At 42.2% G+C, this 12,404-nt stretch overlaps 1 pseudogene; it reads right to left on the reverse strand.

Annotated features, from left to right (window-relative positions):
• Nucleotides 1–708: 708 nt before the first annotated feature.
• LOC139002221 (large ribosomal subunit protein uL1 pseudogene) lies at nucleotides 709–1,350 on the reverse strand (annotated as a pseudogene).
• Nucleotides 1,351–12,404: the final 11,054 nt, after the last annotated feature.

Below are 12,404 nucleotides of genomic sequence, written 5' to 3' on the forward strand. Positions count from 1 at the left end.
TGAGTGTGGCTCTTCCACAAAATACCACGTGCGGGCACGCATGTACAGTGTGATTGAAACTTCGTGGCCCATGCGCAGAAGTCGGTATTTTGTGGAAGAGCCACACTCAAGGGGCCAAAGAGCCACATGTGGTTCGCAAGCCGCAGTTTGCCGACCACTGGCCTAACCTATCCTGGCTGATACAAGTAACAAGGTCAGGCTTGTATTTTAGGAGTATTAAGCTTGCTGTGGTATGCAAGATAGATTGTCTTTAGGAATGATTGGAGGCAGGAAGAAAAGTTAGGGGAGAGTGCAATAGGCCAAACAAGGGATCATGAACATGTGAGAGAGGCCAGTGGGGCGTGGCCAGGGAGATGGAGGGGAAGGCGACTTTGAAAACAGAGTAGTCACAGGACCTGGCAAACAATTAGATTTATCGGCAGACAGATTTTTTTGTAATAATAATAGTACGGTTTATTTTTTTATTTTTTTAAAATATTTTATTGATTTTTTACAGAGAGGAAGGGAGAGAGATAGAGAGTTAGAAACATCGATGAGAGAGAAACATCGACCAGCTGCCTCCTGCACATCTCCCACTGGGGATGTGCCCGCAACCCAGGTACATGCCCTTGACCGGAATCGAACCTGGGACCTTTCAGTTCGCAGGCCAACGCTCTATCCACTGAGCCAAACCGGTTTCGGCAATAGTACGGTTTATTAAGCTGGGTCTTAGTACAGGTGCTGGGGCTTGCCCATGATGCTCTTGATGTACAAAGCTCTAACATTCTGTCAGTTGTTTTTGAGCAATGACACCAAGAAATTGACAGTTAGGTGGATGTTGTACACAGCTCATCATCTGTCATCTTCACATGGCCAACAGCAATTGCCAGACACAGCACCCTCTTCACCTGGAACTTGATTGTGGATTTCACCTCATTGACTTTGGCCACCATTTTCTCACTGTGGGTCAACAAGGAAGGGAGCTTGCCTGCCTTATTCAGGCCTAGGCCCAGGTTTATGGGATCTGCTTGATCAGAGACTCTGAAGCCAAAAAGGCATAGTATTTCTTGGCCAGCTTCTTGACCAGTTTCTTATTCTTGTTGAGTTTCTTCAGCCTCTCGATGTCCATGTGGGAGATGTCCATGGCCTTGGCCTCATCACAGTGCTGCTGGGCCCCCAGAACACATACAGAGAACTTGGGCTGGAGAGTGGACTTAAGCTTGACAGTACATTTGTCCTTGTGAAGGTCATAGTTCTTCAGGCTGATCTGCAGCTCCACCATCTTCAAAAGCTTCCAGTGCTGTGCTGGTTCCCATGCAGGACCTCCTGCACCACCTTGTACAGGGTGTTATGGGAGACTTTGCTACTCATGGTTCTTCACGCTGCAACAACCAGAAAAGACTCTGCAGACAGATTTTTGATTACTTTCAGTGTCCCACTCGGGTACAACAAGCAGGATTGCCTAAAAACATCCCTGGAATCCATTCTGGATTGCCTGGATAATTAATTATTTGGGACCAGAGGCTCCCACTTCTCCCAGCAGGAGGAGCTGCACCCAAATTCAGCTTCTGATGGGACTTGGCATAGGTTTCCTCTTTCAGGTAGGGGGGTCTGCTTCTGAACCCAACTTCCTGTGGTCTCTAGGATTCACAGGCACATTAGAGAGTAAGCTTTCTTAGGTAGCTCCTATAATTATCAAAATTCAGTGGCATATAAAAGCCAGAAAGTCGGGCACCCATGCAATCCACAGTCTCCTCTACCCCCAATGCATGCTCTCAAGTGTGACCTTTAAAAGGAAACAGGCAGCTATGCCAGATCTAGCAGGGTGTCCTCACCCATAAAAATGTAAGAGATTGGTCCACATGCCTTCTGCTGCTGTCCTTTACTTTGTCAGCTTTTCTAGGACACCTTGCTCTGTAACCCACAGCATGTCCTGAGCCCTGTTGCATGTTGACAACAAAGGGACTCATCATGCATAGCCACCACAGTACAGGTTCACTGTACAGCTCCTCAGACTAGGGAGATGGGAGAACAGCCATGCAGAGGGCCTGGCAGATGTGCCCTGGGCCCCAAGTCAAACAGGAAGATGGTGAAACCCCAGATCAGAGTGAAACACAGTGCCTCAAGTGCAAAGGTAGCGGTCCTCTGAGATGTATATTCCACTCCACGCTGGTAAAAAATTGTTTGATTGAGTTTAATAAATAACAATTTTTTTGAAAAGTGGGTCAATATTGTTCATTTACTTCCATTTTCCACTCCATCAAAGAGCTCCTGGAGGGATTCTCTAAGATCACAAAGACCTGTGAGCTGGTCTTCGGGGCTCAGAGCAGGCTTATTGGATAATGCTTGAAATGGTAAGCAAAGTCCCAGCCCATGTCTCTAAAATCTCTGGGCCCTGTCATATAATTGAAGCATAGTGTATTTATGTTAAAAACAGTAACACACTTGAGTCATTTAAAATATGAGGTGGTATTTTTGTTTGAGTTTAAGGTGGCACATGGGTACTTAAAGAAAACATAAGATGAAGGTATTGATAAAGCACTTTTGCAGAATTTCTCAAAGTAATTTGTAGGTATTTTCAAGAACTTCAAGATTCTTTGTAATGCTAATTTCACTGCAAAATGAGAGTCTTCCTCTGCCTTTCACTTGAGTTTTCATTATCACTATACTTAGGGCTGTCAGTCTGAGAAAGTGGTTTAGGGCTCATGCCAGAGTTGATGAAGGAGAAAGAAGGAAGAAGAGAGATTTTCCTATGGCAAATGGGAGAGAGCTGGAGACCAGACAGGAGGAAAGGGACAGAGAGGCTGTATTTGCACAAGTAACAGAGAAATGGCTTGAGGTTTGTTACCTCAGTGGTAAGTGATGAAAAGGGAAGGCTTGGTAAATGCAAGATCCTTTGAGGGGGGAAAAAGCCTTGTGGGAAAGTCAGCCTCATCCAGCCACAAAATGTCCTCCACTAGAGAGTGGGACAAACCAAAGCCTGCGTGTGGCTGTGTGCCACAGCTGGCATGTATATGGTAGCTGATACACTAGAGTGTGTATCTTGGTAACCACAGTAGCAGCAGCGTGTAAGAGGTTAAAAATCAGGACAGCTACGTTCTTGCCCTGACTTTTACAGTAATTCACTAAATGCACAATGGGTGCCTGCTGTGAGGCAGGCCCCATGATAGGTGCTGGAGGATGGAGAGTGAGGCCAACATCTTGAGGAGCTTGGGTCTGATGAGGAAGCCAGCTGCCCCACCTGCTGTGTTCTGTGGTTGTGTCACTAACCTCTCTGGAGAGTGTGGCTTATGTCTCTAGGGAAGTGGACTCCCTAACACTTAACCCAGGATTGTGTTAACTTATTTATCCTGCCACCAGAGGTGCTGGACCTTTAGAGGCCTCTCCCATGTCCAAGGCCTTGATTGCTAGGTTTACACTGAGCCAAGATCAGGCTTGAAAGGGGAGGAAGTGGACAGGTGCACAGGTCGTGGCCCTACTTCCAAAATAGCCCATTAGAGAAGTCACTTTGGTTCTCTCACACCAGGGAGGGGTGCAGAGAGTCCAGGGGTATCCCACTGAAGGAGCCATCAGAATGGAAAGTAGAGAAAAGGTCTTCCCCGCCCAACAGACATATGGTAGGGCCACTTATTCTAGCCCACCACTGTCTTATCAATTCCCACGTGGATAATAGTCCTCTAAACTGGATAGAAAATGAGACCATAACACACAAACAGTGATGAATGCACCCCAATCTCAACACATTCCAGTGGGAAAGAAATAATTAAATGCTAACTGAAAGATTGCTCTAGTACCTACCTGGTCTCAGATTATTATAAACATATATAAATGATATTTGCTAACTTAATTGAAAAGGTAATAGATTATCTGTTTGCATGTCCAGTTCTAATTATTTTTGCTTATAATAAAACTGAGCACCAAAGTTCCTCTAAGCTGAAATAGATGGAAGCTTTGACATGATCAATAAAAGAAACTTAGCCACAAAATGTCCTCAAGCTGTTGGAGCATAAACCTCAACTGATATTGTGTGTCAGTTATAATTTGCTTCTACTTATCCATCAGTATCTTCTCCAACTAAATATAAGTGTGTGTGAAGAATAGTTGCAGGTACAGGCAGGCAGTGGGGTCTCTAGCATTATTGAGAATCACTGACCTGTGCAATATCTGTTCAAAAGTTTTGATTTCTCCCATGAGGTACTTTTCATATCTTATTTTGATCTCTGAATGCAAATGAGCCTCAGTAAATCCTTCCTCACCTGTGTTCTTTGCATGGTGTTGCAACTGTGTCTGTTTATTACAGATTATTAACAAATACACAGCCCAGTTTAGATTTATACAAATCAACTGCATTAGGGCAGTTACCCCTGAAAAAATATTTGAAGGTAAAACCAAGCCCATTTTTTAATTGTAGCTCTGTTAATTTTTGGCTTTCTATAATTATTACGATGGTAACAATGTGTAGTTCAATGGTAAGAACACCAATCTGAGAATGGAGTTTGTGTCCAGGCTGTACCTCTTATTAACGCTTGGATCTGGGCAGTCACTTCCTCTGTCTGACCTTAGGGAACTTGGGATAAGCATCTTTTCCAGGCCTATCTTTCTGGCCTACTGAGGGGCTTAGAGGACAAAAGAGATGTAGTAGTTCTTGATGAGATCATCCAAATTTGAGAGGAGGAACATGACTCTGCTTAGAAGAGTCAGGGAGAACAAGGGGGACACACTTGGCCTGTCCTAGGACATGCACAGACCCTGAAAGCTCTTAGGGAAAATTACTTTGGCTGTTGTTTCAGAATGTTGTCTCATTGTTTGGTTATATAATGATCATATACTAGTATAATGGCAATCCCCCCTTGACTTATTAGGTGCCTCATACTTCTTGACTATATTTAATTCAACAAGCACTGATTAAGTGCCATCCACCAGTGCCACCATTAAGTACCACCAGATACTGTTGTAAGGGACACAGGATTGGGGAAGAAACGTTCTTACAGCACACAGTAATTCTAATGAAGGGCAGAGGGCCAATAGGCTCTTAGAGCAGCACAGTCTCTTCATTGAAGGAAAGCTCAATTCCCCTGGTGGTGGTGGTGGGTTAGAGGGATGCTGGTGGAAAAAGTGGGATTTAAGCAGTCCTTAAAGGGTCTGACACAAGTGTCTAGTAGTCCATACTTCCCTGGGGAAATGGACAAAAGAATCACTTTCAGCAGCATGGTTAGCTAAACCAGCCCTGGCTAGCAAACTTCCTGTCGTCTTCTTTCCTCTTCTTCATGTTTGAATGCCCAGGGTTCCTCAGAGGACCAGCACATATGGGCACTGAGAAAATGCCACGGAGGAAATTACTGAGCAAAATCATATTGTGTTTGGGGTGTATTTGGGTGGGTCAGATGCAAAAGAAAGGGAGTTCACCTTGTTCCAAGATTTGGCCAGTTCACTTTCCTTCTTTTCTCATCAGGAACCTGGAGAGGCACATCTGATATGCTTTATAGGCTTGTGAGCAGGTTGCTGCCTAGGAGGGAGGTCTCTGGAATTGACTGACAATAAGCAGCCAAGAATAAAGAAACTTCTTGGAAGCATGCTGGGGATGATAATGACTATCATAAGGGAGAATGGGGAGAGCCTCATAGGGAACAGCTATCACTATTCTTTCAGGAGACTAACCTGAACACTAATACTAGAATAAAAGAAAAAGGTGATTAACAGGAGTAATTGTCTACTGTGTTGAGGAAAGCTTCCTAGGGCACTTTTCTATAACAAGGTTAATTATCTTCATAGATAACTAGAATATTAAGGTTATTGGGGGGGGGGGGGCTGCTGATGGCATGTTAATGAGTTGATTGGCCCAAAGGCTCAATGTGGAATAACAGAAGGTGGGTTTAGCCAATCCTTGAGTTACTGCCCTGCAATTATCAGGTGGTCCGTGCTTTTTGTTTTAGCAGAGACAGTGTCTGAGAAGCAGGCAGAGGTTTGCAGGCACAATGATCGTTCTTTTGGGGGAGTCTCTGAAAGGTGTCGACAATGATGTAAAAAAAGTAGCCTATGCCTATATCCTCACCCACCTGCAGGACTAATTTTGTCTTTGTTTTGGCTGCTAGTAGAGTCTTTCAGCTGCAAGTCTCTCTTGCATAAAGTGTGATGTTTTATAAGTCTGTGAAACACTTCTGTATATTTGGATTAGTTCTGTCCAGTTTGCAAGAGTTAGAGGAAATGTGGGTTTTTTTTTTTTTTTAATTTGTTTGTTTGTTTTTATCTAAGGTTTTGGGAGTTGAATGGAATGGAGAAATTAAGAGCAAAACCTCTTCGTGGCTGTGCAGTTGGGCCTCAGGCTGTAGAAAAAGTTTGCTGCTATTCTACAAACAACCATCATAACTTCTGGCCATGCCGTAATCTACGGAGGACCATCAAGTCACTCTGATTCCTATGCCTCAGCTTGTCCTTGTTCCCAGTACTTCCTCTGCAGTGGCCACTGACCTCTTCACTCTACTTTTTCCCTATGTCATGGCTTCTCTGTCTGGTGTGTCTGCTCATTCCTAGGTCTCTGACAGTCTCCTGCACCAATTTATGGTCCCCACTTGTGTTTGTACTTCTCTGCGACCCACAGGATCTCTGTTGGCAGGATTGGCTTCACGGGTGTGCAAACTGTGCAGTGCAGTCCCACAGCACAATGCCCTGTGCTCAGAAGAGTCCAGTACTTGGTTTAGTTTTCTCCTCTGGAATGACTCTTAGCAGTATTACACCTTCGAAAAAGCGTGCATTACATGGTAATTTGTTATCTGCTTGTTTGTCTGTCTTGTCTAATACACTGTTAGCTACTGGAGAGCAAGAAAAAAATCTTGTTCATCTCTATGTCCTTGGCACATAGCACAATGTCTAGCATATAGTAGGTGCTCACTAAATATCTATGGAATTAAAAAAAAAGCCCACAGTTGGTTGGTAGCCCTGCAACTATAAACAAAGACTCCCATCTCTCCATCTTGGGCTTACATAACTGTGCCAAAATATGCAAATGAGTTTTCAATTGGCAGCTCTTATAGAGACTATTATCTGTAATGTCATTTTGGAAGTGGGTTTCTAAACTAGCAAAATTACACCTGCTGCTCACCTCTTTCTTCTGCATTTCCAGCTGGACAGACACTGCCCATAGGGTGATGAGGGCTCAAAAGCATTCAGTGGTTTAGTATGGACCCTGCTGGGGCATAAGTTGCAATCAAAGAAAAAACAAAACAAAATAAAGACAATTCCAGTTTGGGAAGGCTGGAAAAGGAAATAAAGTTGTGGAATATAGAAAGTGGTCATTCTTCTCTTTCTCCAGGTTTCTTGGTTTCTATCATAGTGTGACTTAGAGCAGTTTACATAACTGCAATGGAATTTATCAATAAAATAATAAAATTAATCAGTAAAATTTCTATTCTCCACCTTGTGGTGTCTTAATCGGCACAAATTTGGAAGTTCTTATAAAAATTATTTGTAAGACCTAATCGGTTTGGCTCAGTGGATAGAGCGTCGGCCAGCGGACTCAAGGGTCCCAGGTTTGATTCTGGTCAAGGGCATGTACCTTGGTTGCGGGCACATCCCCAGTTGGGGGTGTGTAGGAGGCAGCTGATAGATGTTTCTAACTCTCTATCCCTCTCTCTTCCTCTCTGTAAAAAATCAATAAAATATATTTAAAAAAATTATTTGTAAAATTTGTAAAGCTTGATGCTCAGATAAAGGTCTGTTATTACCAGATATACTTATCACACACATGACTTTCCATGAAGCTTCTTCGCTAAATTTTAGCCAGCTTGACTATCCCAACTGAACATTGGTTCCTAAAGTAAAAGTAAAGATTTTTGGCCATCACAAAAACCCAGAAGTGCCTTTATTCACATGAAAATGTGGATTGTAGGCAGGCCTTTTGTCTTTGAGGAGCACAAGTGTTATCAATTTTGGTTCTTGCACCTTGTAGAAGTTGTCTGCTGCTCTGACTTCCTCACCAACCCCACTTCACATAAAATTAAAACAGATTTACTTATGATCTCATGCTATGTACCAGACATAAGGGATAATGTAAGATATCCTTATCTGAAATTTTAAGAGAAAAACCAACACCAACATAAATAATTATAGCTTAAGACAGAGCACAAAAGAAGTAACAACAATGGCCCTCTACAACTTTGAAGAGGAGGAATGACATCCCATTGGAAGGCTGAGGAATGATTCATGGAGTCTATCTCCAAGTCCTATGGTTCTTGGGTACAGTCCCTTTATTAAGAGAAAAGTCCTCCAATGTTCTTATGGAGCTTGTGGACCAGTACGGAGAATGCTTCTTCAGGACTCTTTCTCTCTCTGAACCTGGCAATAGCACTGTCAGATTGTCTCAGTGGCACTCTCCCTGTGAGGCCCAGAGCTGTGTACAGCTGAAGTTTGAAATGCTTGGCCTTCTAGAATCTTGGTTGGGGAGCCCTAGGCAAGCCCCTTAGACTCACCTGGAAAATGGACATAGTCATACTTACTTCAAAGGAATGTTGCAACATTTAATTGTTATTTGCAAAATCTTCTGAGATTTATAGATGAAAGACCTTGGAGAAGAACACAACCTAATTATTATACAGGAATTAATCCCTTCATGAGCCTTTGGGAGTTCTTTGTTTAATCTGTATCCTCATTGGGGGTCACTGGACTGTATTTCCAGCAAAACATTCTTAAAGGAAGAAGCAAGTAGTTCTTGGTTTTCTGGTCACTCTCTGAGATTTTCTCAGTTCAACATCATCTCTAGACCACCACCTTCTCTCTTCTTTTTCCCCCACTGTATGGCAAAGGTCTCGCTCCTTCACCCCACATCAGTGGTCAGCATGCTGTGAGTGAGAAGAAGCTGACTCATTAGTAGTAAGTTTGTTAACTTCAAAGACTCAGTGTTTTCTGCTTTTTGAGCTTTGGAAAAACTGTCATGCCCAGTCTGGGATATCAATGACAGCTTTTTAGCCCCTAGGAAAATAAATCTCCCTTGTCTGGAATCTGATACTCTTCATCTCTTCATTCTGAAAATGAGATGGATGTTTTTGTTGGCCTGTGATTTCATAGTGGGAAGAGTGGGACCCCACTGAAGTCTGAGGGTTTCCTTTGATTTCGTCACTGATTTGTTTCTCTCAGCCTTTCCTTTCTTTAGATTCCACAACTATAAAATGAATATAATAATTCTGCTATTGATATTATCAAATATTCATCCTGAGGAGTTAATGAGATCAGGTAATTGAAAGCACTTTGCAAACTGTAAAGGATGTGTAGATACACAGAAGTGAGGCAGAGTATTACATGATCTGTAATACAGACATCAGTGGATAGAGCCAATGCTCATAGAAACAGATTTGGAATGAGAAGTAAAGTCATTAATATCAGCCCATGGCTCCAAGATTGCTGAAAGAATCTCCTCTACAAACTCTCTGTCTCTTGATTATTTGGCCTCTGAACATCTCCAGTAATGGGGAGCTCACTACCTAATGATGCATTCTAATTCACACTTGGAAACTTCTCACTGTTAGAAAATTCTTTCTCTAGCTGAAATGACATCAACCTGTCATTTTCAGAACTGGCTTGTAATTCAGTTCCTGGCTTCACATAAAAAAAACCCAACCCTCCTTCCCTATAATGGCCCTTCAGATTTGTGAAATCAAGGATCCTGTAGCTTCTGGGTCCTTTCATTACCAATTAAAAGTCTCTAGTTTCTTTAATTTTCCTCATGACACTGTTTCCTGGCTTTTCACCATTTCAGAGGTAGGATTGGTGAATTGCCCAACAAATGTGGGGAACAGAGCCCTAGAACCAGCAGTAGAGCAGGGTGGGAATGGTTGGATCCTTGTGTATTTAATTTTACAAGGAACAACATGGCAAGGACATTTTTATCACAGACTACAGCTCTGTATTTCAGCACCCCAAACTCTCAGTGCCTTGCACACAGTCAAAGCTAATGAATAAATAGTGTGATTGAATACAGGCAGTGAAAGCTTTGTTGTCCATCATAGATATGCATATTTATTCCTCCAGAATATTGTGAGTCTTTTATATCATGAAGGAGGAACAGGACAGCTTTTAATATCTTTTTCAATCCTGAGCTATACTGAATCTCTCCAAAGCTCTATCTTGGGTCTCATACTTAAATGCACTGACAAAATGACATATGAGGACAAATGGGAGAGTAGTTCAGATAGGGTGCCATCCTAAGATCTCTCCTACTGCTATTTGTAGCTTTTTCCCATACTGTCTTGTAGTGACAAAACCTTGGGGCTAGAACAGAAATTAGTTCCCAAAACATTCATGAAAAAGTGGGGACTGAGTCACAAATCCAAGTGGAAAAGACATCGGATGTCAGCCAATCCAATGCAGCATCTGATGATTGATCTCCTTTACAGCATCAGATTCCAACTTGGTTACTATTTACTGAGCAGCTTCAATGTGCCAGGCACTTTGCTAAATGCCTTTACATATAATCTCTCACTTAACCCTACCTTCTATGTGATGAGAAAGGTGTTACACTTTCCCAGAGAGAGAGGTGACATCAACAACAGTGACCTGCAGTGAGTTTTCTCCTGGTCTTCCAAGAGAGAATATTTCATTCATTCATCAAGAAACATCTATGAAGCCATCAGCAGTGGTTCCACAAATCTGGATTCTTTTAAGCCTATGGAGTCATTATAAGAGAATCTCTGAACCCATATGTGTGCTCAAAATTGTTTACAAACAGCAAAGTACAGGCATATTTTACTCACATGTACTTGCATTTCTTAAGTGTATGTGGGTGTTGCTATGATTAATAAAATATAATTTAAAAACCATGCTGTTTTTGTCATATATTTTATCAGTCATCAGAATTTTTTATTTATATACATTATGTTTTGAGCAATTTTAGGTTTACAGGAAAGTTGATGGAAAGTACAGCAAGTTCCCATACACTCTTTGCCTTCTTCTCCCTAAGTTTCCCTATTATTAGCTTCTTGCATTAATGTGGCATATTTGTTATAGTTAATGAGCCAATAGAGATACATTATTGTTAACTAAAGCCCATAGTTCACTTTAGGGTTTACTCTTTGTGCTGTACATTTTGTGGGTTTTGACAAATGTATAATGACATTTATCCATCATTATAGTATCATATAGCATAATTTTACTGCCCTAAAAATCCCCTGTGCTCCACCAATTCATACCTTTTTTCCTCTCCCTGATCCACTGACCATTTTATTATTTCTACTAGAGGCCTGGTGCATGAAAATTTGTGCACTTACGGCGGGGGATCTCTCAGCCCAGCCTGCCCCCTCTCACAGTCTGGGAGCCCTCAGGGGATGTCCTACTGACGCCTTAGCGCCCCCCCCCCCCCCCCGGGTGGGTGAGGGGAGCGAGCCTAAGCCCCAGTCTGGCCTCCCTCTGCAAGAGGCCACCAGGCTGATCAGGGGAAGGTGCCTCCCCCCATTATCCGGCTGCTGCTGCCACTGCCGGCCATGGTGGCTGTGAGGCCTGAGCCCTGGGCCTTGCAGCCACCTGGGCTCACGGCTGCCTGAGCCCACAGCTGCCTGAGCCCCAGTCCTCACAGCAGCTGTGGCTTTGTCCGAATGGATGTCCAGATTGACGTCAGGAAGACGTCTGCCCTAATTAGCATATTACCCTGTTATTAGTATAGATATTTTTGGCTATTCCAAAATGGCATACAGTTGGAATCATGTAATATGTTGCCTTTCAGATTGACTTCTTTCACTTAGCAATATGCATTTAAGGTTCCTCTGTTTTTTGTCTGTCTGTTTGTTTGTTTTTTCCATGGCTTGATAGCTCATGTCTTTTTTTTATCACAAAAGTATTTCATTGTATGAATATACCATAGTTTGTTGATCTATTTTCCTATTGAAGGAGATTTTGGTTGCTTCCAGGTTTTAGCAATTATGAAAAAGGTTGCTGTAAACATCCACATACAGATGTTTGTATAGACATAAGTTTTCAACCCATCTGAGAAAATACCAAGATGTGATTGCTTGCTTGTGTAGTAAAAGGATATCTGTTTTTGTCAGAAATCATCAAACTCTCTTCCAAAGTGGCTGTACCTTTTTGCATTTCTACCACAATGGATTTTGTGGTTCTTCTTTATATCCTCATCAGCATTTGGTGTTCTCAGTGCTCTAGATTTTGGCCATTCTAATAGGTGTATTGTTTTTTTAATTTGAAATTTTCTACCTACATATGTTGTTAAACATCTTTTCATGTGCTTATTTACCATATATGTAGCTTCTTTGGTAATAAAAATGTACAGTAATCAAGATAGTGTGGCACTGGCAAAAGAATAGACAAATAGTTGACTATATTTGTATGAGTCTATTTCTGGGCTCTCTCTTCTATTCCATTAGTCTAATGATCTATTTGCACATCTTTTCATGTGCTTTTTACCATATATGTAGCTTCTTCTGAGG

The sequence above is a fragment of the Myotis yumanensis genome, unplaced genomic scaffold, assembly GCF_028538775.1.
Source record: "Myotis yumanensis isolate MYYU_CA2020_CCGP unplaced genomic scaffold, mMyoYum1.0.hap1 SCAF_2, whole genome shotgun sequence".
Taxonomy (NCBI): Eukaryota; Metazoa; Chordata; class Mammalia; order Chiroptera; family Vespertilionidae; genus Myotis; species Myotis yumanensis.